This window comes from Corythoichthys intestinalis, chromosome 2 (genome assembly GCF_030265065.1).
Source record: "Corythoichthys intestinalis isolate RoL2023-P3 chromosome 2, ASM3026506v1, whole genome shotgun sequence".
NCBI classification, from domain to species: domain Eukaryota; kingdom Metazoa; phylum Chordata; class Actinopteri; order Syngnathiformes; family Syngnathidae; genus Corythoichthys; species Corythoichthys intestinalis.
Window position 1 is genome coordinate 75,532,335 of NC_080396.1, and position 22,069 is coordinate 75,554,403.

Sequence of the window (22,069 nt, forward strand, 5' to 3'; positions counted from 1 at the left end):
TTTTGTTTTTTTTCGGAAAATTGCCATTTACGGGCGAACGGAAAATTTTTCGGGGGATTTTGAAAAAGTCCCTGCGTCGCGCGAAAAATCCGGTCGTGTCAATACTTGAATGGTGCCGATCGGTGGTATGGTTCGGGCTGCGCGGCGCGCCGAAAAAACGCGGAGAATAATTTGATGATATAATAATAATAACTAGAAACTGCAATTTCGGGAGAAATTACACACCTTGGTCTTTCCTCTGTGGAGATACAGATCTTAGCCCCACTCAGGTCTATCAATAGAATGGACCATAATGCCAGTCAATGGCACTAAACAAAGTAAAAGCCATGAGAAAAGATTGGGAGAATTGGACGTCCATGTCCGTCAATGGCAGCACCCTCCATAAGCGTCAATGCAATCGGGGACATTTGGGGGACACGTCCTAATGATATGTAGTCATTTTTTGTTGATTTGGGGGGGAAAAAAAATTCCCATTGAAAATGAATGGGAAAAATTTTGGACGTCCATGGACGTCAATGGTATCAACTTACATAAGTGTCAATGGAATCCAAGTACATTGGCATCAATAGAATGAACAAACATGAAGAAATGCCATTGGAAATGAATGGGAAGTTTGGACGTCCATGAACGTCAATGGCATCACCCTCCATAAGCAGCAATGCAATCGGGGACATTTGGGGGACACGTCCTATTGATATCTAGTCATTTTCTGTTGATTTGGGGAAAAAAAAAAAATTCCCATTGAAAATGAATGGGAAAAATTTTGGACGTCCATGGACGTCAATGGTATCAACTTACATAAGCGTCAATAGAATCCAAGTACATTTGCATCAATAGAATGAAAAAACATAATTAAATGGCATTAGAAATGAATGGGAAATTTGGACGTACATGGCCGTCAATGGCGGCGCCCTTCATAAGCGTCAATGGAATTGGACTAGTTTGGGGGACACGTCCTTTTGATATCAGGTCGTTTTTTTGTTGATTTGGGGGGAAAAAAAATTCCCATTGAAAATGAATGGGAAAAATTTTGGACGTCCATTGACGTCAATGGTATCAACTTACAATGGAATCCAAGTACATTGGCATCAATAGAATGAAAAAACATAATTAAAAATAAATGGGAAATTTGGACGTCCATGGACGTCAATGGCATCACCCTCCATAAGTGTAAATGGAATTGGGGAAGTTTGGGGGACACGTCCTATTGATATCTAGTCATTTTCTTTTGATTTTTGGAAAAAAAAAAAATTCCAATTGAAAATGACTTTGATGCGGGAGGTCGTAGGATCGAACCTCTGTCAATACCAAGTTAGCTTTTGTCAATGCCTGTATCACATACATGATAACTTTATATACATATCACACAACACTGCATTTAGCAGATGGATAGCTCAGTGTTAATATCGCTGACCTTGGTACGAGAGGATGGTGGTTCGATCCCCGGTCAGTTTCCTACTTTATGCGTATACCTCAGAGTGGATTGGATGACGCCAACGTCCATCGAGAGGACGGCGCCGACGTCAAAAGTTAGCGCGAGAGGCTGACGTCACCGACGTCAAAAGAGCAGATGATGCCGACATCCCACGTGGGACAGTGACAACGTTCAACAAGCAAACGTCAAAAGTGCAGAATGCGATGTCCAAGACGTCAAAAGAGCAGATGACGCCGACGTCCCCGACGATCAACAAACGGATGGTGACGACGTCCAACGAGCAAACGGCGCCGACGTCAAAAGAGCAGATGACGCCGACATCCCATGTGGGACAGTGACAACGTTCAACAAGCAAAAGTCAAAAGTGCAGAATACGATGTCCAACGAGCGGACGTCACCGACGTCCAAGACCTCAAAAGAGCAGATGACGCCGACGTCCATCGAGCGCACGGTGCCGACATCTCACGTGGAACAGTGACGACGTTCAACAAGCAAACGTCAAAAGTGCAGAATGCGCCGTCTAACGAGCGGACGTCACCGACGTCCAAAGTGCAGAATGCGCCGTCCAACGAGCGGACATCACCGACTTCCAAACTGCTGACGGCGCCGACGTCCAACGAGCGGACGTCACCGACGTCCAAAGTGCTGACGCTGCCGACGTCCAACGTGGGACAATGACGACGTTCAACAAGCAAACGTCAAAAGTGCAGAATGCGCCATCTTACGTCCAACGAGCGGATGGTGACGATGTCAAAAGAGTGGACGACGCCGACGTCCAAGACGTCAAAAGAGCAGATGACGCCGACGTCCATCGAGAGGACGGTGCCGACATCTCACGTGGAACAGTGACGACGTTCAACAAGCAAACGTCAAAAGTGCAGAATGCGCCGTCCAACGAGCGGACGTCACCGACGTCCAAAGTGCTGACGCTGCCGACGTCCATCGAGCGGACGGTGCCGACGTCCAACGTGGGACAATGACGACGTTCAACAAGCAAACGTCAAAAGTGCAGAATGCGCCGTCTTACGTCCAACGAGCGGATGGTGACGATGTCAAAAGAGTGGACGACGCCGACGTCCAAAGTTTGGCGACGTCCAACGAGCGGACGTCACCGACGTCCTAATTGCTGTCGCTGCCGACGTCCAAAGTGCTGACGCTGCCGACATCCAACATAAAGACGGCGCCGACTTCCAACGAGCGGACGGCGCCGACGTCCAATGAGCGGACGGTGATGACGTCCAACTAGCAAACGTCGCCGACGTCCAACATGCGGATGACGCCGACGTCCAGTCGACGAAGTCCAACGTGCGGATGACGCCGACGTCCCATAAATTCCCATTGAAAATGAATGGGAAAAATTTTGGACGTCCATGGACGTCAATGGTATCAACTTACATAGGCGTCAATGGAATCCAAGTACATTGGCATCAATAAAATGAAAAAACATAATTAAATGCCATTAGAAATGAATGGGAAATTTGGACGTCCATGGACGTCAATGGTATCAACTTAAATAAGCGTCAATGGATACCAAGTACATTGGCATCAATAGAATGAACAAACATGAAGAAATGCCATTGGAAATGAATGGGAAGTTTGGACGTCCGTGGACGTCAATGGCATCACCCTCCATAAGAGGCAATGCAATCGGGGACATTTGGGGGACACGTCCTATTGATATCTAGTCATTTTCTGTTGATTTGGGGAAAAAAAAAAAATTCCCATTGAAAATGAATGGGAAAAATTTTGGACGTCCATGGACGTCAATGGTATCAACTTACATAAGCGTCAATGGAATCCAAATACATTGGCATCAATAGAATGAACAAACATGAAGAAACGCCATTGGAAATTAATGGGAAGTTTGGACGTCCGTGGACGCCAATGGCATCACCCTCCATAAGCAGCAATGCAATCGGGGACATTTGGGGGACACGTCCTATTGATATCTAGTCATTTTCTGTTGATTTGGGGAAAAAAAAAATTTCCCATTGAAAATGAATGGGAAAAATTTTGGACGTCCATGGACGTCAATGGCAGCACCCTTCATAAGCGTCAATGGAGTTGGGGACGTTTGGGGTATACGTCCTATTGATATCTGGTCATTTTCTGTTGATTTGGAGAAATTTAGTTTTTTCCCCATTGAAAATGAATGGGAAAAATTTTGGACGTCCATGGAAGTCAATGGCGGCACCCTTCATAAGCGTCAATGGAATTGGGGAAGTTTGGGGGACACGTCCTATTGATATCTGGTCATTTTCTGTTGATTTGGGGAAATTTAGTTTTTTCCCCATTGAAAATGAATGGGAAAAATTTTGGACGTCCATGGCCGTCAATGGCATCGACATCCATATAGTCAATTGAATCCAAGTACATTGGCATCAGTAGATTCGACATGCATGGCCGTCAATGGCATCAATGCAATGTAAATTCCATTGGAAATCCCATTGGAAGTGAATGGGACTTTTCCCATTCGAAATGAATGGGATAGTTTTTGGCAAATTTCCGAGGAAGCGTAATTTTTTTCCAAATTCTGTATACAACTTTTATGCCCCTCACCGTCCCGGAATTTTTGATGCCCAAATTGTGTGATTTGGTCAAAAATTGTAGGACTAGATACATTTTGAAACTTTTTTTTTTTTCCGGAAAATTGCCGTTTACGGGCGAAGGGAAAATTTTTCGGGTCCGTTTGAAAAATTCGCATCGTCGCGCGAAAATTCCGGTCGTGCCGATATTTGAACGGTGCCGATCGGTCAAACGGTTCGGGCTGTGCAGCGTGCGTTTTTTTTTCATTCAAAATGAATAGGAAAGTTTTTGGCAAATTTCCGGGGAACCGTAAATTTTTGCCAAATTCTGTATACAACTTTTATGCCCCTCATCGTCCCGGAATTTTTGATACCCAAATTATGTGATTTGGTCAAAAATTGTAGGACTAGATACATTTTTTAACTTTTTTTTTTTTTCGGAAAATTGCCGTTTACGGGCGAACGGAAAATTTTTCGGGGGATTTTGAAAAAGTCCCTGCGTCGCGCGAAAAATCCGGTCGTGCCGATACTTCAACGGTGCCGATCGGTGGTACGGTTCGGGCTGCGCGGCGCGCCGAAAAAACGCGGAGAATAAGATGAAGATATAATAAATAACTAGAAACTGCAATTTCGGGAGAAATTACACCTTGGTCTTTCCTCTGTGGAGATACAAATCTTAGCCCCACTCAGGTCTATCAATAGAATGGACCATAATGCCAGTCAATGGCACTAAACAAAGTAAAAGCCATTAGAAAAGATTGGGAGAATTGGACGTCCATGGCCGTCAATGGCGGCACCCTTCATAAGCGTCAATGCAATCGGGGACATTTGGGGGACACGTCCTATTGATATCTAGTCATTTTCTGTTGATTTGGGGAAAAAAAAAAATTCCCATTGAAAATGAATGGGAAAATTTTTGGACGTCCATGGACGTCAATGGTATCAACTTACATAAGCGTCAATGGAATCCAAGTACATTGGCATCAATAGAATGAACAAACATGAAGAAATGCCATTGGGATTTAATGGGAAGTTTGGACGTCCATGAACGTCAATGGCATCACCCTCCATAAGCGGCAATGCAATCGGGGACATTTGGGGGACACGCCCTAATGATATCTAGTCATTTTCTGTTGATTTGGGGAAAAAAAAAAAATTCCCATTGAAAATGAATGGGAAAACTTTTGGACGTCCATGGACGTCAATGGTATCAATTTACATAAGCGTCAATGGAATCCAAGTACATTGGCATCAATAGAATTAACAAACATGAAGAAATGCCATTGGAAATGAATGGGAAGTTTGGACGTCCGTGGACGTCAATGGCATCACCCTCCATAAGAGGCAATGCAATCGGGGACATTTGGGGGACACGTCCTATTGATATCTAGTCATTTTCTGTTGATTTGGGGAAAAAAAAAAAAATTCCCATTGAAAATGAATGGGAAAATTTTTGGACGTCCATGGACGTCAATGGTATCAACTTACATAAGCGTCAATGGAATCCAAGTACATTGGCATCAATAGAATGAACAAACATGAAGAAATGCCATTGGGATTTAATGGGAAGTTTGGACGTCCATGAACGTCAATGGCATCACCCTCCATAAGCGGCAATGCAATCGGGGACATTTGGGGGAAACGTCCTATTGATATCTAGTCATTTTCTGTTTATTTGGGGGGAAAAAAAAAATTCCCATTGAAAATGAATGGGAAAAATTTTGGACGTCCATGGACGTCACTGGTATCAACTTACATAAGCGTCAATGGAATCCAAGTACATTGGCATCAATAGAATGAACAAACATGAAGAAATGCCATTGGAAATGAATGGGAAGTTTGGACGTCCCTGGACGTCAATGGCATCACCCTCCATAAGCAGCAATGCAATTGGGGACATTTGGGGGACACGTCCTATTGATATCTAGTCATTTTCTGTTGATTTGGGGAAAAAAAAAAATTTCCCATTGAAAATGAATGGGTAAAATTTTGGACGTCCATGGACGTCAATGGCAGCACCCCCCATAAGCGTCAATGGAGTTGGGGACGTTTGGGGTATACGTCCTATTGATATCTGGTCATTTTCTGTTGATTTGGAGAAATGTAGTTTTTTCCCCATTGAAAATGAATGGGAAAAATTTTGGACGTCCATGTAAGTCAATGGCGGCACCCTTCATAAGCGTCAATGGAATTGGGGAAGTTTGGGGGACACGTCCTATTGATATCTGGTCATTTTCTGTTGATTTGGGGTAATTTTGTTTTTTCCCCATTGAAAATGAATGGGAAAAATTTTGGACGTCCATGGCAGTCAATGGCATCGACATCCATATAATCAATTGAATCCAAGTACATTGGCATCAGTAGATTCGACATGCATGGCCGTCAATGGCATCAATGCAATGTAAATTCCATTGGAAATCCCATTGGAAGTGAATGGGACTTTTCCCATTCGAAATGAATGGGATAGTTTTTGGCAAATTTCCGAGGAAGCGTAATTTTTTTCCAAATTCTGTATACAACTTTTATGCCCCTCACCGTCCCGGAATTTTTGATGCCCAAATTATGTGATTTGGTCAAAAATTGTAGGACTAGATACATTTTGAAACTTTTTTTTTTTTTCCGGAAAATTGCCGTTTACGGGCGAAGGGAAAATTTTTCGGGTCCGTTTGAAAAATTCCCATCGTTGCGCGAAAATTCCGGTCGTGCGGATATTAGAACGGTGCCGATCGGTCAAACGGTTCGGGCTGTGCAGCGTGCGTTTTTTTTTCATTCAAAATGAATAGGAAAGTTTTTGGCAAATTTCCGGGGAACCGTAAATTTTTGCCAAATTCTGTATACAACTTTTATGCCCCTCATCGTCCCGGAATTTTTGATACCCAAATTATGTGATTTGGTCAAAAATTGTAGGACTAGATACATTTTTTAACTTTTTTTTTTTTTTGGAAAATTGCCGTTTACGGGCGAACGGAAAATTTTTCGGAGGATTTTGAAAAAGTCCCTGCGTCGCGCGAAAAATCCGGTCGTGCCGATACTTCAACGGTGCCGATCGGTGGTACGGTTCGGGCTGCGCGGCGCGCCGAAAAAACGCGGAGAATAAGATGATGATATAATAAATAATAATAATAACTAGAAACTGCAATTTCGGGAGAAATTACACACCTTGGTCTTTCCTCTGTGGAGATACAAATCTTAGCCCCACTCAGGTCTATCAATAGAATGGACCATAATGCCAGTCATTGGCACTAAACAAAGTTAAAGCCATTAGAAAAGATTGGGAGAATTGGACGTCCATGTCCGTCAATGGCAGCACCCTCCATAATTGTTAATGGAATCGGGGAAGTTTGGGGGACACGTCCTATTGATATCTAGTCATTTTCTGTTGATTTGGGAAAAAAAAAAAATTTCCCATTGAAAATGAATGGGAAAAATTTTGGACGTCCATGGACGTCAATGGTATCAACTTACATAAGCGTCAATGGAATCCAATTACATTGGCATCAATAAAATGAACAAACATGAAGAAATGCCATTGGAAATGAATGGGAAGTTTGGACGTCCATGAACGTCAATGGCATCACCCTCCATAAGCGGCAATGCAATCGGGGACATTTGGGGGACACGTCCTAATGATATCTAGTCATTTTCTGTTGATTTGGGAAAAAAAAAAAAATCCCATTGAAAATGAATGGGAAAAATTTTGGACGTCCATGGACGTCAATGGTATCAACTTACATAAGCGTCAATGGAATCCAAGTACATTGGCATCAATAGAATGAACAAACATGAAGAAATGCCTTTGGAAATGAATGGGAAGTTTGGACGTCCATGGACGTCAATGGCATCACCCCCCATAAGCGGCAATGCAATCGGGGACATTTGGGGGACACGTCCTAATGATATCTAGTCATTTTCTGTTGATTTGAGGAAAAAAAAAAATTTCCCATTGAAAATGAATGGGAAAAATTTTGGACGTCCATGGACGTCAATGGTATCAACTTACATAAGCGTCAATGGAATCCAAGTACATTGGCATCAATAGAATGAACAAACATGAAGAAATGCCATTGGAAATTAATGGGAAGTTTGGACGTCCGTGGACGTCAATGGCATCACCCTCCATAAGCAGCAATGCAATCGGGCACATTTGGGGGAAACGTCCTATTGATATCTAGTCATTTTCTGTTGATTTGGGGAAAAAAAAAAAAATTCCCATTGAAAATGAATGGGAAAAATTTTGGACGTCCATGGACGTCAATGGTATCAACTTACATAAGCGTCAATGGAATCCAAGTACATTGGCATCAATAGAATGAACAAACATGAAGAAATGCCATTGGAAATAAATGGGAAGTTTGGACGTCCATGAACGTCAATGGCATCACCCTCCGTAAGCGGCAATGCAATCGGGGACATTTGGGGGACACGTCCTAATGATATCCAGTCATTTTCTGTTGATTTGGGGAAAAAAAAAAAAATTCCCATTGAAAATGAATGGGAAAAATTTTGGACGTCCATGGACGTCAATGGTATCAACTTACATAAGCGTCAATGGAATCCAAGTACATTGGCATCAATAGAATGAACAAACATGAAGAAATGCCATTGGAAATGAATGGAAATTTTGGACGTCCATGGACGTCAATGGCATCACCCTCCATAAGCGGCAATGCAATCGGGGACATTTGGGGGACACGTCCTAATGATATCTAGTCATTTTTTGTTGATTTTGGGGGAAAAAAAAAAATTCCCATTGAAAATGAATGGGAAAAATTTTGGACGTCCATGGACGTCAATGGTATCAACTTACATAGGCGTCAATGGAATCCAAGTACATTGGCATCAACAGAATGAACAAACATGAAGAAATGCCATTGGAAATGAATGGGAAGTTTGGACGTCCATGAACGTCAATGGCATCACCCTCCATAAGCGTAAATGGAATTGGGGACGTTTGGGGTATACGTCCTATTAATATCTGGTCATTTTCTGTTGATTTGGGGAAATTTAGTTTTTTCCCCATTGAAAATGAATGGGAAAATTTTTGGACGTCCATGGACGTCAATGGCAGCACCCCCTATAAGCGTCAATGGAGTTCGGAACGTTTGGGGGAGACGTACTATTGATAACTGGTCATTTTCTGATGATTTGGGGAAATTTAGTTTTTTCCCCATTGAAAATGAATGGGAAAAATTTTGGACGTCCATGGACGTCAATGGCAGCACCCCCTATAAGCGTCAATGGAGTTCGGAACGTTTGGGGGAGACGTACTATTGATAACTGGTCATTTTCTGATGATTTGGGGAAATTTAGTTTTTTCCCCATTGAAAATGAATGGGAAAAATTTTGGACGTCCATGGACGTCAATGGCAGCACCCCCCATAAGCGTCAATGGAGTTGGGGACGTTTGGGGTATACGTCCTATTAATATCTGGTCATTTTCTGTTGATTTGGGGAAATTTAGTTTTTTCCCCATTGAAAATGAATGGGAAAAATTTTGGACGTCCATGGCCGTCAATGGCATCGACATCCATATAGTCAAATGAATCCAAGTACATTGGCATCAATAGATTCGACATGCATGGCCGTCAATGGCATCAATGCAATGTAAAGTCCATTGGAAATACTATTGAAAGTGAATGGGAACTTTTCCCATTGGAAATGAATGGGATAGTTTTTGGCAAATATCTGGAGAACCGTAAATTTTTTCCAAATTCTGTATACAATCTTTATGCCCCCCACCGTCCCGGAATTTTTGATGTCCAAATTATGTGATTTGGTCAAAAATTGTAGGACAAGTAGCGTTTTGAAAAAGTTGTAAAAAATCGGAAAATTGCCGTTTACGGGCGAACGAAAAATTTTTCGGGGTCGTTTGAAAAATTCCCATCGTCGCGCGAAAATTCCGGTCGTGTCGATACTTGAACGGTGCCGATCGGTGGTACGGTTTGGGCTGCGCGGCGCGCCGAAAAAACGCGGAGAAACCATTGCATAATAATAATAATAATAAAGTTGTAGAATAACATAACCTTGTTCTTTCTTTCAGAAAGACCAAGGTAATAAGACGAATAAAGTTGCACAATAACAATACCTTGTTCTTTCCCTTGGAAAGACCAAGGTAATAATAAGTACGATAAAGTTGCAGAACAGCATTACCTTGTTCTTTCCCTTGGAAAGACCAAGGTAATAATAATAAAAATAAAAATAAGTACGATAAAGTTGCACAACAACATAACCTTGTTCTTTCCCTTGGAAAGACCAAGGTAATGATGCTAACATTAGCAGCCATGCTTGTACCTAACAATAGATAGTAACGAACGTCCGTTGTTGGCAGGACTCGAACCTGCGAGGAGAGACCCCAATGGATTTCAAGTCCATCACCTTAACCACTCGGCCACAACAACTGCCACTGTTGTGTGGAATGCTAATCATAGCATTCAAAAATAAACCCATTGAAGAAATAGGTATGATTTTGGGTTCCAGAAAACAAGCCTTGCAGTCAAGAATGCCTTAACCGCTCAGCCACAACTACCGGGCTCCTGAGAATAAGCCTTGCAGGACAGATTGAAGAAGGATTTGATGTCAATTGGCAGAACACTAGTAATGATGCTAACATGAGCAGCCATGCTTGTACCTAACAATAGATAGTAACGAACGTCCGTTGTTGGCAGGACTCGAACCTGCGAGGAGAGACCCCAATGGATTTCAAGTCCATCACCTTAACCACTCGGCCACAACAACTGCCACTATTGTGTGGAATGCTAATCTTAGCATTCAAAAATAAACCCATTGAAGGAATAGGTATGATTTTGGGTTCCAGAAAACAAGCCTTGCAGTCAAGAATGCCTTAACCGCTCAGCCACAACTACCGGGTTCCCGAGAACAAGCCTTGCACGACAGATTGAAGAAGGATTTGATGTCAATTGGCAGAAGACAAGTAATGATGCTAACAATAGCAGCTATGCTTGTACCTAACAACAAATAGCAACGAACGTCCGTTGTTGGCAGGACTCAAACCTGCGAGGGGAGACCCCAATGGATTTCTAATCCATCGCCTTAACCACTCGGCCACAACAACTGCCAGTGTTCTGTGGAATGCTAATCTTAGCATTCAAAAATAAACCCATTGAAGGAGTAGTTATGATTTTGGGTTCCAGAAAACAAGCCTTGCAGTCAAGAATGCCTTAACCGCTCAGCCACAACTACCGGGTTCCCGAGAACAAGCCTTGCACGACAGATTGAAAAAGGATTTGATGTCAATTGGGAGAACACAAGTAATGATGCTAACATGAGCAGCCATGCTTGTACCTAACAATAGATAGCAATGAATGTCCTTTGTTGGCAGGACTCGAACCTGCGAGGGGAGACCCCAATGGATTTCTAATCCATCGCCTTAACCACTCGGCCACAACAACTTCCACTGTTGTGTGGAATGCTAATCATAGCATTAAAAAATAAACCCATTGAAGGAATAGGTATGATTTTCGGTTCCAGAAAACAAGCCTTGCAGTCAAAAATGCCTTAACCGCTCAGCCACAACTACCGGGTTCCCGAGAACAAGCCTTGCAGGACAGATTGAAGAAAGATTTGATGTCAATTGGCAGAACACTAGTAATGACGCTCACACGAGCAGCCATGCTTGTACCTAACAATAGATAGCAACGACTGTCCGTTGTTGGCAGGACTCCAACCTGTGAGGGGAGACTCCAATAGATTTGTATTCTATCGCCTTTACTACTCGGCCACAACAACTGCCAGTGGTGTGTGGAATGTTAAACTTAGCATTCAATAATAAACCCATTGAAGGAATAGGTATGATTTTGGTTTCAGAAAACAAGCCTGGCAGTCAAGAATGCATTAACCACTCAGCCAAAACTACTGGGTTCCTGAGAACAAGCCTTGCAGGACAGATTGAAGAAAGATTTGATGTCAATTGGCAGAACACTAGTAATGACGCTCACACGAGCAGCCATGCTTGTACCTAACAATAGATAGTAACGAACGTCCGTTGTTGGCAGGACTCGAACCTGCGAGGGGAGACCCCAATGGATTTCAAGTCCATCGCCTTAACCACTCGGCCACAACAACTGCCAGGGGTCTGTGGAATGCTAATCTTAGCATTCAAAAATAAACCCATTGAAGGAATAGGTATGATTTTGGGTTCCAGAAAACAAGCCTTGCAGTCAAGAATGCCTTAACCGCTCAGCCACAACTACCGGGTTCCCGAGAACAAGCCTTGCACGACAGATTGAAGAAGGATTTGATGTCAATTGGCAGAAGAAAAGTAATGATGCTAACAATAGCAGCTATGCTTGTACCTAACAATAGATAGCAATGAATGTCCTTTGTTGGCAGGACTCGAACCTGCGAGGGGAGACCCCAATGGATTTCTAATCCATCGCCTTAACCACTCGGCCACAACAACTGCCACTGTTGTGTGGAATGCTAATCATAGCATTCAAAAATAAACCCATTGAAGGAATAGGTATGATTTTCGGTTCCAGAAAACAAGCCTTGCAGTCAAGAATGCCTTAACCGCTCAGCCACAACTACCGGGTTCCCGAGAACAAGCCTTGCAGGACAGATTGAAGAAAGATTTGATGTCAATTGGCAGAACACTAGTAATGACGCTCACACGAGCAGCCATGCTTGTACCTAACAATAGATAGCAACGACTGTCCGTTGTTGGCAGGACTCCAACCTGTGAGGGGAGACTCCAATAGATTTGTATTCTATCGCCTTTACTACTCGGCCACAACAACTGCCACTATTACGTGGAATGCTAATCTTAGCATTCAAAAATAAACCCATTGAAGGAATAGGTATGATTTTCGGTTCCAGAAAACAAGCCTTGCAGTCAAGAATGCCTTTACCGCTCAGCCACAACTACCGGGTTCCCGAGAACAAGCCTTGCACGACAGATTGAAGAAGGATTTGATGTCAATTGGCATGAGACAAGTAATTATGCTAACAATAGCAGCCATACTTGTACCTAACAACAGATAGTAACGAACGTCCGTTGTTGGCAGGACTCGAACCTGCGAGGGGAGACCCCAATGGATTTCTAATCCATCGCCTTAACCACTCGGCCACAACAACTGCCAGTGGTCTGTGGAATGTTAAACTTAGCATTCAATAATAAACCCATTGAAGGAATAGGTATGATTTTGGGTTCCAGAAAGCAAGCCTTGCAGTCAAGAATGCCTTAACCGCTCAGCCACAACTACTGGGTTCCTGAGAACAAGCCTTGCAGGACAGATTGAAGAAAGATTTGATGTCAATTGGCAGAACACTAGTAATGATGCTAACATGAGCAACCATGCTTGTACCTAACAATAGATAGCAACAAACGTCCGTTGTTGGCAGGACTCGAACCTGCGAGGGGAGACCCCAATGGATTTCTAATCCATCGCCTTAACCACTCGGCCACAACAACTGCCACTGTTGCGTGGAATGCTAATCATAGCATTCAAAAATAAACCCATTGAAGGAATAGGTATGATTTTAGGTTCCAGAAAACAAGCCTTGCAGTCAAGAATGCCTTAACCGCTCAGCCACAACTACCGGGTTCCCGAGAACAAGCCTTGCAAGACAGATTGAAGAAAGATTTGATGTCAATTGGCAGAACACTAGTAATGACGCTCACACGAGCAGCCATGCTTGTACCTAACAATAGATAGTAACGAACGTCCGTTGTTGGCAGGACTCGAACCTGCGAGGAGAGACCCCAATGGATTTCAAGTCCATCGCCTTAACCACTCGGCCACAACAACTGCGATTGGTCTGTGGAATGCTAATCTTAGCATTCAAAAATAAACCCATTGAAGGAGTAGTTATGATTTTGGGTTCCAGAAAACAAGCCTGGCAGTCAAGAATGCCTTAAACACTCAGCCGCAACTACTGGGTTCCTGAGAACAAGCCTTGCAGGACAGATTGAAGAAGGATTTGATGTCAATTGGCAGAAGACAAGTAATGATGCTAACAATAGCAGCCATGCTTGTACCAAACAATAGATAGCAACGACTGTCCGTTGTTGGCAGGACTCCAACCTGTGAGGGGAGACTCCAATAGATTTGTAGTCTATCGCCTTTACTACTCGGCCACAACAACTGCCAGTGGTGTGTGGAATGTTAAACTTAGCATTCAATAATAAACCTATTGAAGGAATAGGTATGATTTTGGTTTCAGAAAACAAGCCTGGCAGTCAAGAATGCATTAACCACTCAGCCAAAACTACTGGGTTCCTGAGAACAAGCCTTGCAGGACAGATTGAAGAAAGATTTGATGTGAATTGGCAGAACACTAGTAATGATGCTAACATTAGCAGCCATGCTTGTACCTAACAATAGATAGTAACGAACGTCCGTTGTTGGCAGGACTCGAACCTGCGAGGAGAGACCCCAATGGATTTCAAGTCCATCACCTTAACCACTCGGCCACAACAACTGCCACTATTGTGTGGAATGCTAATCTTAGCATTCAAAAATAAACCCATTGAAGGAATAGGTATGATTTTGGGTTCCAGAAAACAAGCCTTGCAGTCAAGAATGCCTTAACCGCTCAGCCACAACTACCGGGTTCCCGAGAACAAGCCTTGCACGACAGATTGAAGAAGGATTTGATGTCAATTGGCATGAGACAAGTAATTATGCTAACAATAGCAGCCATACTTGTACCTAACAACAGATAGTAACGAACGTCCGTTGTTGGCAGGACTCGAACCTGCGAGGGGAGACCCCAATGGATTTCTAATCCATCGCCTTACCCACTCGGCCACAACAACTGCCAGTGGTCTGTGGAATGTTAAACTTAGCATTCAATAATAAACCCATTGAAGGAATAGGTATGATTTTGGGTTCCAGAAAACAAGCCTTGCAGTCAAGAATGCCTTAACCGCTCAGCCACAACTACCGGGCTCCTGAGAATAAGCCTTGCAGGACAGATTGAAGAAGGATTTGATGTCAATTGGCAGAACACTAGTAATGATGCTAACATGAGCAGCCATGCTTGTACCTAACAATAGATAGTAACGAACGTCCGTTGTTGGCAGGACTCGAACCTGCGAGGAGAGACCCCAATGGATTTCAAGTCCATCACCTTAACCACTCGGCCACAACAACTGCCACTATTGTGTGGAATGCTAATCTTAGCATTCAAAAATAAACCCATTGAAGGAATAGGTATGATTTTGGGTTCCAGAAAACAAGCCTTGCAGTCAAGAATGCCTTAACCGCTCAGCCACAAATACCGGGTTCCCGAGAACAAGCCTTGCACGACAGATTGAAGAAGGATTTGATGTCAATTGGCATGAGACAAGTAATTATGCTAACAATAGCAGCCATACTTGTACCTAACAACAGATAGTAACGAACGTCCGTTGTTGGCAGGACTCGAACCTGCGAGGGGAGACCCCAATGGATTTCTAATCCATCGCCTTAACCACTCGGCCACAACAAGTGCCAGTGGTCTGTGGAATGTTAAACTTAGCATTCAATAATAAACCCATTGAAGGAATAGGTATGATTTTGGGTTCCAGAAAACAAGCCTTGCAGTCAAGAATGCCTTAACCGCTCAGCCACAACTACCGGGCTCCTGAGAATAAGCCTTGCAAGACAGATTGAAGAAGGATTTGATGTCAATTGGCAGAACACTAGTAATGATGCTAACATGAGCAGCCATGCTTGTACCTAACAATAGATAGTAACGAATGTCCGTTGTTGGCAGGACTCGAACCTGCGAGGGGAGACCCCAATGGATTTCAAGTCCATCGCCTTAACCACTCGGCCACAACAACTGCCACTACTGTGTGGAATGCTAATCTTAGCATTCAAAAATAAACCCATTGAAGGAGTAGGTATGATTTTGGGTTCCAGAAAACAAGCCTTGCAGTCAAGAATGCCTTAACCGCTCAGCCACAACTACCGGGTTCCCGAGAACAAGCCTTGCACGACAGATTGAAGAAGGATTTGATGTCAATTGGCAGAAGACAAGTAATGATGCTAACAATAGCAGCTATGCTTGTACCTAACAACAAATAGCAACGAACGTCCGTTGTTGGCAGGACTCAAACCTGCGAGGGGAGACCCCAATGGATTTCTAATCCATCGCCTTAACCACTCGGCCACAACAACTGCCAGTGTTCTGTGGAATGCTAATCTTAGCATTCAAAAATAAACCCATTGAAGGAGTAGTTATGATTTTGGGTTCCAGAAAACAAGCCTTGCAGTCAAGAATGCCTTAACCGCTCAGCCACAACTACCGGGTTCCCGAGAACAAGCCTTGCACGACAGATTGAAAAAGGATTTGATGTCAATTGGGAGAACACAAGTAATGATGCTAACATGAGCAGCCATGCTTGTACCTAACAATAGATAGCAATGAATGTCCGTTGTTGGCAGGACTCGAACCTGCGAGGGGAGACCCCAATGGATTTCTAATCCATCGCCTTAACCACTCGGCCACAACAACTGCCACTGTGGTGTGGAATGCTAATCATAGCATTCAAAAATAAACCCATTGAAGGAATAGGTATGATTTTCGGTTCCAGAAAACAAGCCTTGCAGTCAAGAATGCCTTAACCGCTCAGCCACAACTACCGGGTTCCCGAGAACAAGCCTTGCAGGACAGATTGAAGAAAGATTTGATGTCAATTGGCAGAACACTAGTAATGACGCTCACACGAGCAGCCATGCTTGTACCTAACAATAGATAGTAACGAACGTCCGTTGTTGGCAGGACTCGAACCTGCGAGGGGAGACCCCAATGGATTTCAAGTCCATCGCCTTAACCACTCGGCCACAACAACTGCCAGGGGTCTGTGGAATGCTAATCTTAGCATTAAAAAATAAACCCATTGACGGAGTCGGTATGATTTTGGGTTCCAGAAAACAAGCCTGGCAGTCAAGAATGCATTAACCACTCAGCCAAAACTACTGGGTTCCTGAGAACAAGCCTTGCAGGAAAGATTGAAGAAGGATTTGATGTCAATTGGGAGAACACAAGTAATGATGCTTACATTAGGAGCCATGCTTGTACCTAAAAATAGATAGCAATGAACGTCCGTTGTTGGCAGGACTCGAACCTGCGAGGGGAGACCCCAATGGATTTCTAATCCATCGCCTTAACCACTCGGCCACAACAACTGCCACTGTTGTGTGGCATGCTAATCTTAGCATTAAAAATAACCCCATTGAAGGCAGAGGCATGATTTTGAGTTCCAGATAACAAGCCTTGCAGTCAAGAATGCCTTAACCGCTCAGCCACAACTACCGGGTTCCCGAGAACAAGCCTTGCACGACAGATTGAAGAAGGATTTGATGTCAATTGGCATGAGACAAGTAATTATGCTAACAATAGCAGCCATACTTGTACCTAACAACAGATAGTAACGAACGTCCGTTATTGGCAGGACTCGAACCTGCGAGGGGAGACCCCAATGGATTTCTAATCCATCGCCTTAACCACTCGGCCACAACAACTGCCACTGTTGTGTGGAATGCTAATCATAGCATTAAAAAATAACCCCATTGAAGGCAGAGGCATGATTTTGAGTTCCAGATAAAAAGCCTTGCAGTTAAAAACACCTTAACCGCTCGGTCACAACTACTGGGTTCCTGAGAACAAGCCTTGCAGGCAAGATTGAAGAAGGATTTGATGTCAGTTGGCAGAAGACAAGTAATAATGCTAACAGTAGTGGCCATGCTTGTACCTAACAATAGATAGTAACGAACGTCCGTTGTTGGCAGGACTCGAACCTGTGAGGGGAGACCTCAAAGGATTTGTAGTTCACCGCCTTAACCACTCGGCCACAAAAACTGCCAGTGGGGTGTGGAATGCTAATCTTAGTATTCAATAATAACCCCATTGAAGGAGTAGGTATGATTTTGGGTTCCAGAAAACAAGCCTGGCAGTCAAGAACGCCTTAAACACTCAGCCGCAACTACTGGGTTCCTGAGAACAAGCCTTGCAGGACAGATTGAAAAAGGATTTGATGTCAATTGGCATAAGACAAGTAATTATGCTAACAATAGCAGCCACGCTTGTACCTAACAATAGATAGCAACGAACGTCCGTTGTTGGCAGGACTCGAACCTGCGAGGAGAGACCCCAATGGATTTCTAATCCATCGCCTTAACCACTTGGCCACAACAACTGCCACTATTGCGTGGAATGCTAATCTTAGCATTCAAAAATAAACCCATTGAAGGAATAGGTATGATTTTCGGTTCCAGAAAACAAGCCTTGCAGTCAAGAATGCCTTTACCGCTCAGCCACAACTACCGGGTTCCCGAGAACAAGCCTTGCACGACAGATTGAAGAAGGATTTGATGTCAATTGGCATGAGACAACTAATTATGCTAACAATAGCAGCCATACTTGTACCTAACAACAGATAGTAACGAACGTCCGTTGTTGGCAGGACTCGAACCTGCGAGGGGAGACCCCAATGGATTTCTAATCCATCGCCTTAACCACTCGGCCACAACAACTGCCAGTGGTCTGTGGAATGTTAAACTTAGCATTCAATAATAAACCCATTGAAGGAATAGGTATGATTTTGGGTTCCAGAAAACAAGCCTTGCAGTCAAGAATGCCTTAACCGCTCAGCCACAACTACTGGGTTCCTGAGAACAAGCCTTGCAGGACAGATTGAAGAAAGATTTGATGTCAATTGGCAGAACACTAGTAATGATGCTAACATGAGCAGCCATGCTTGTACCTAACAATAGATAGCAACAAACGTCCGTTGTTGGCAGGACTCGAACCTGCGAGGGGAGACCCCAATGGATTTCTAATCCATCGCCTTAACCACTCGGCCACAACAACTGCCACTGTTGTGTGGAATGCTAATCATAGCATTCAAAAATAAACCCATTGAAGGAATAGGTATGATTTTCGGTTCCAGAAAACAAGCCTTGCAGTCAAGAATGCCTTAACCGCTCAGCCACAACTACCGGGTTCCCGAGAACAAGCCTTGCAGGACAGATTGAAGAAAGATTTGATGTCAATTGGCAGAACACTAGTAATGACGCTCACACGAGCAGCCATGCTTGTACCTAACAATAGATAGCAACGACTGTCCGTTGTTGGCAGGACTCCAACCTGTGAGGGGAGACTCCAATAGATTTGTAGTCTATCGCCTTTACTACTCGGCCACAACAACTGCCAGTGGTGTGTGGAATGTTAAACTTAGCATTCAATAATAAACCCATTGAAGGAATAGGTATGATTTTGGTTTCAGAAAACAAGCCTGGCAGTCAAGAATGCATTAACCACTCAGCCAAAACTACTGGGTTCCTGAGAACAAGCCTTGCAGGACAGATTGAAGAAAGATTTGATGTCAATTGGCAGAACACTAGTAATGACGCTCACACGAGCAGCCATGCTTGTACCTAACAATAGATAGTAACGAACGTCCGTTGTTGGCAGGACTCGAACCTGCGAGGGGAGACCCCAATGAATTTCAAGTCCATCGCCTTAACCACTCGGCCACAACAACTGCCAGGGGTCTGTGGAATGCTAATCTTAGCATTAAAAAATAAACCCATTGACGGAGTCGGTATGATTTTGGGTTCCAGAAAACAAGCCTGGCAGTCAAGAATGCATTAACCACTCAGCCAAAACTACTGGGTTCCTGAGAACAAGCCTTGCAGGACAGATTGAAGAAGGATTTGATGTCAATTGGGAGAACACAAGTAATGATGCTTACATTAGGAGCCATGCTTGTACCTAAAAATAGATAGCAATGAACGTCCGTTGTTGGCAGGACTCGAACCTGCGAGGGGAGACCCCAATGGATTTCTAATCCATCGCCTTAACCACTCGGCCACAACAACTGCCACTGTTGTGTGGCATGCTAATCTTAGCATTAAAAATAACCCCATTGAAGGCAGAGGCATGATTTTGAGTTCCAGATAACAAGCCTTGCAGTTAAGAACACCTTAACCGCTCGGTCACAACTACTGGGTTCCTGAGAACAAGCCTTGCAGGCAAGATTGAAGAAGGATTTGATGTCAGTTGGCAGAAGACAAGTAATAATGCTAACAGTAGTGGCCATGCTTGTACCTAACAATAGATAGTAACGAACGTCCGTTGTTGGCAGGACTCGAACCTGTGAGGGGAGACCTCAAAGGATTTGTAGTTCACCGCCTTAACCACTCGGCCACAAAAACTGCCAGTGGGGTGTGGAATGCTAATCTTAGTATTCAATAATAAACCTATTGAAGGAATAGGTATGATTTTGGTTTCAGAAAACAAGCCTGGCAGTGAAGAATGCATTAACCACTCAGCCAAAACTACTGGGTTCCTGAGAACAAGCCTTGCAGGACAGATTGAAGAAAGATTTGATGTCAATTGGCAGAACACTAGTAATGATGCTAACATGAGGAGCCATGCTTGTACCTAACAATAGATAGTAACGAACGTCCGTTGTTGGCAGGACTCGAACCTGCGAGGAGAGACCCCAATGGATTTCAAGTCCATCGCCTTAACCACTCGGCCACAACAACTGCCACTATTGTGTGGAATGCTAATCTTAGCATTCAAAAATAAACCCATTGAAGGAATAGGTATGATTTTCGGTTCCAGAAAACAAGCCTTGCAGTCAAGAATGCCTTAACCGCTCAGCCACAACTACCGGGTTCCCGAGAACAAGCCTTGCACGACAGATTGAAGAAGGATTTGATGTCAATTGGCATGAGACAAGTAATTATGCTAACAATAGCAGCCATACTTGTACCTAACAACAGATAGTAACGAACGTCCGTTGTTGGCAGGACTCGAACCTGCGAGGGGAGACCCCAATGGATTTCTAATCCATCGCCTTACCCACTCGGCCACAACAACTGCCAGTGGTCTGTGGAATGTTAAACTTAGCATTCAATAATAAACCCATTGAAGGAATAGGTATGATTTTGGGTTCCAGAAAACAAGCCTTGCAGTCAAGAATGCCTTAACCGCTCAGCCACAACTACCGGGCTCCTGAGAATAAGCCTTGCAGGACAGATTGAAGAAGGATTTGATGTCAATTGGCAGAACACTAGTAATGATGCTAACATGAGCAGCCATGCTTGTACCTAACAATAGATAGTAACGAACGTCCGTTGTTGGCAGGACTCGAACCTGCGAGGAGAGACCCCAATGGATTTCAAGTCCATCACCTTAACCACTCGGCCACAACAACTGCCACTATTGTGTGGAATGCTAATCTTAGCATTCAAAAATAAACCCATTGAAGGAATAGGTATGATTTTGGGTTCCAGAAAACAAGCCTTGCAGTCAAGAATGCCTTAACCGCTCAGCCACAAATACCGGGTTCCCGAGAACAAGCCTTGCACGACAGATTGAAGAAGGATTTGATGTCAATTGGCATGAGACAAGTAATTATGCTAACAATAGCAGCCATACTTGTACCTAACAACAGATAGTAACGAACGTCCGTTGTTGGCAGGACTCGAACCTGCGAGGGGAGACCCCAATGGATTTCTAATCCATCGCCTTAACCACTCGGCCACAACAAGTGCCAGTGGTCTGTGGAATGTTAAACTTAGCATTCAATAATAAACCCATTGAAGGAATAGGTATGATTTTGGGTTCCAGAAAACAAGCCTTGCAGTCAAGAATGCCTTAACCGCTCAGCCACAACTACCGGGCTCCTGAGAATAAGCCTTGCAAGACAGATTGAAGAAGGATTTGATGTCAATTGGCAGAACACTAGTAATGATGCTAACATGAGCAGCCATGCTTGTACCTAACAATAGATAGTAACGAATGTCCGTTGTTGGCAGGACTCGAACCTGCGAGGGGAGACCCCAATGGATTTCAAGTCCATCGCCTTAACCACTCGGCCACAACAACTGCCACTACTGTGTGGAATGCTAATCTTAGCATTCAAAAATAAACCCATTGAAGGAGTAGGTATGATTTTGGGTTCCAGAAAACAAGCCTTGCAGTCAAGAATGCCTTAACCGCTCAGCCACAACTACCGGGTTCCCGATAACAAGCCTTGCACGACAGATTGAAGAAGGATTTGATGTCAATTGGCAGAAGACAAGTAATGATGCTAACAATAGCAGCTATGCTTGTACCTAACAACAAATAGCAACGAACGTCCGTT

At 43.7% G+C, this 22,069-nt stretch overlaps 1 protein-coding gene and 24 non-coding genes across 27 annotated transcripts in view; all 25 read right to left on the minus strand.

Moving 5' to 3' along the window:
- Positions 1-22,069, minus strand: part of cfap74 (cilia and flagella associated protein 74) — a 344,912-nt gene that overhangs the window by 61,677 nt on the left and 261,166 nt on the right. The window lies entirely within an intron of this gene.
- Positions 10,277-10,358, minus strand: trnas-uga (transfer RNA serine (anticodon UGA)). Its single transcript has one exon. It is a non-coding gene; the product is annotated as a tRNA-Ser (tRNA).
- trnas-uga (transfer RNA serine (anticodon UGA)) lies at positions 10,614-10,695 on the minus strand. Its single transcript has one exon. It is a non-coding gene; the product is annotated as a tRNA-Ser (tRNA).
- On the minus strand, positions 10,951-11,032 carry trnas-aga (transfer RNA serine (anticodon AGA)). The gene has a single exon. It is a non-coding gene; the product is annotated as a tRNA-Ser (tRNA).
- trnas-uga (transfer RNA serine (anticodon UGA)) lies at positions 11,961-12,042 on the minus strand. The gene has a single exon. It is a non-coding gene; the product is annotated as a tRNA-Ser (tRNA).
- Positions 12,972-13,053, minus strand: trnas-aga (transfer RNA serine (anticodon AGA)). Its single transcript has one exon. It is a non-coding gene; the product is annotated as a tRNA-Ser (tRNA).
- On the minus strand, positions 13,309-13,390 carry trnas-aga (transfer RNA serine (anticodon AGA)). The gene has a single exon. It is a non-coding gene; the product is annotated as a tRNA-Ser (tRNA).
- On the minus strand, positions 13,646-13,727 carry trnas-uga (transfer RNA serine (anticodon UGA)). The gene has a single exon. It is a non-coding gene; the product is annotated as a tRNA-Ser (tRNA).
- Positions 14,319-14,400, minus strand: trnas-uga (transfer RNA serine (anticodon UGA)). Its single transcript has one exon. It is a non-coding gene; the product is annotated as a tRNA-Ser (tRNA).
- On the minus strand, positions 14,656-14,737 carry trnas-aga (transfer RNA serine (anticodon AGA)). The gene has a single exon. It is a non-coding gene; the product is annotated as a tRNA-Ser (tRNA).
- trnas-uga (transfer RNA serine (anticodon UGA)) lies at positions 14,993-15,074 on the minus strand. Its single transcript has one exon. It is a non-coding gene; the product is annotated as a tRNA-Ser (tRNA).
- trnas-uga (transfer RNA serine (anticodon UGA)) lies at positions 15,667-15,748 on the minus strand. The gene has a single exon. It is a non-coding gene; the product is annotated as a tRNA-Ser (tRNA).
- On the minus strand, positions 16,004-16,085 carry trnas-aga (transfer RNA serine (anticodon AGA)). Its single transcript has one exon. It is a non-coding gene; the product is annotated as a tRNA-Ser (tRNA).
- On the minus strand, positions 16,341-16,422 carry trnas-aga (transfer RNA serine (anticodon AGA)). Its single transcript has one exon. It is a non-coding gene; the product is annotated as a tRNA-Ser (tRNA).
- Positions 16,678-16,759, minus strand: trnas-uga (transfer RNA serine (anticodon UGA)). The gene has a single exon. It is a non-coding gene; the product is annotated as a tRNA-Ser (tRNA).
- On the minus strand, positions 17,015-17,096 carry trnas-aga (transfer RNA serine (anticodon AGA)). The gene has a single exon. It is a non-coding gene; the product is annotated as a tRNA-Ser (tRNA).
- On the minus strand, positions 17,351-17,432 carry trnas-aga (transfer RNA serine (anticodon AGA)). The gene has a single exon. It is a non-coding gene; the product is annotated as a tRNA-Ser (tRNA).
- On the minus strand, positions 18,362-18,443 carry trnas-aga (transfer RNA serine (anticodon AGA)). Its single transcript has one exon. It is a non-coding gene; the product is annotated as a tRNA-Ser (tRNA).
- trnas-aga (transfer RNA serine (anticodon AGA)) lies at positions 18,699-18,780 on the minus strand. The gene has a single exon. It is a non-coding gene; the product is annotated as a tRNA-Ser (tRNA).
- On the minus strand, positions 19,372-19,453 carry trnas-uga (transfer RNA serine (anticodon UGA)). The gene has a single exon. It is a non-coding gene; the product is annotated as a tRNA-Ser (tRNA).
- trnas-aga (transfer RNA serine (anticodon AGA)) lies at positions 19,709-19,790 on the minus strand. The gene has a single exon. It is a non-coding gene; the product is annotated as a tRNA-Ser (tRNA).
- On the minus strand, positions 20,381-20,462 carry trnas-uga (transfer RNA serine (anticodon UGA)). Its single transcript has one exon. It is a non-coding gene; the product is annotated as a tRNA-Ser (tRNA).
- On the minus strand, positions 20,718-20,799 carry trnas-aga (transfer RNA serine (anticodon AGA)). Its single transcript has one exon. It is a non-coding gene; the product is annotated as a tRNA-Ser (tRNA).
- Positions 21,055-21,136, minus strand: trnas-uga (transfer RNA serine (anticodon UGA)). The gene has a single exon. It is a non-coding gene; the product is annotated as a tRNA-Ser (tRNA).
- trnas-uga (transfer RNA serine (anticodon UGA)) lies at positions 21,729-21,810 on the minus strand. The gene has a single exon. It is a non-coding gene; the product is annotated as a tRNA-Ser (tRNA).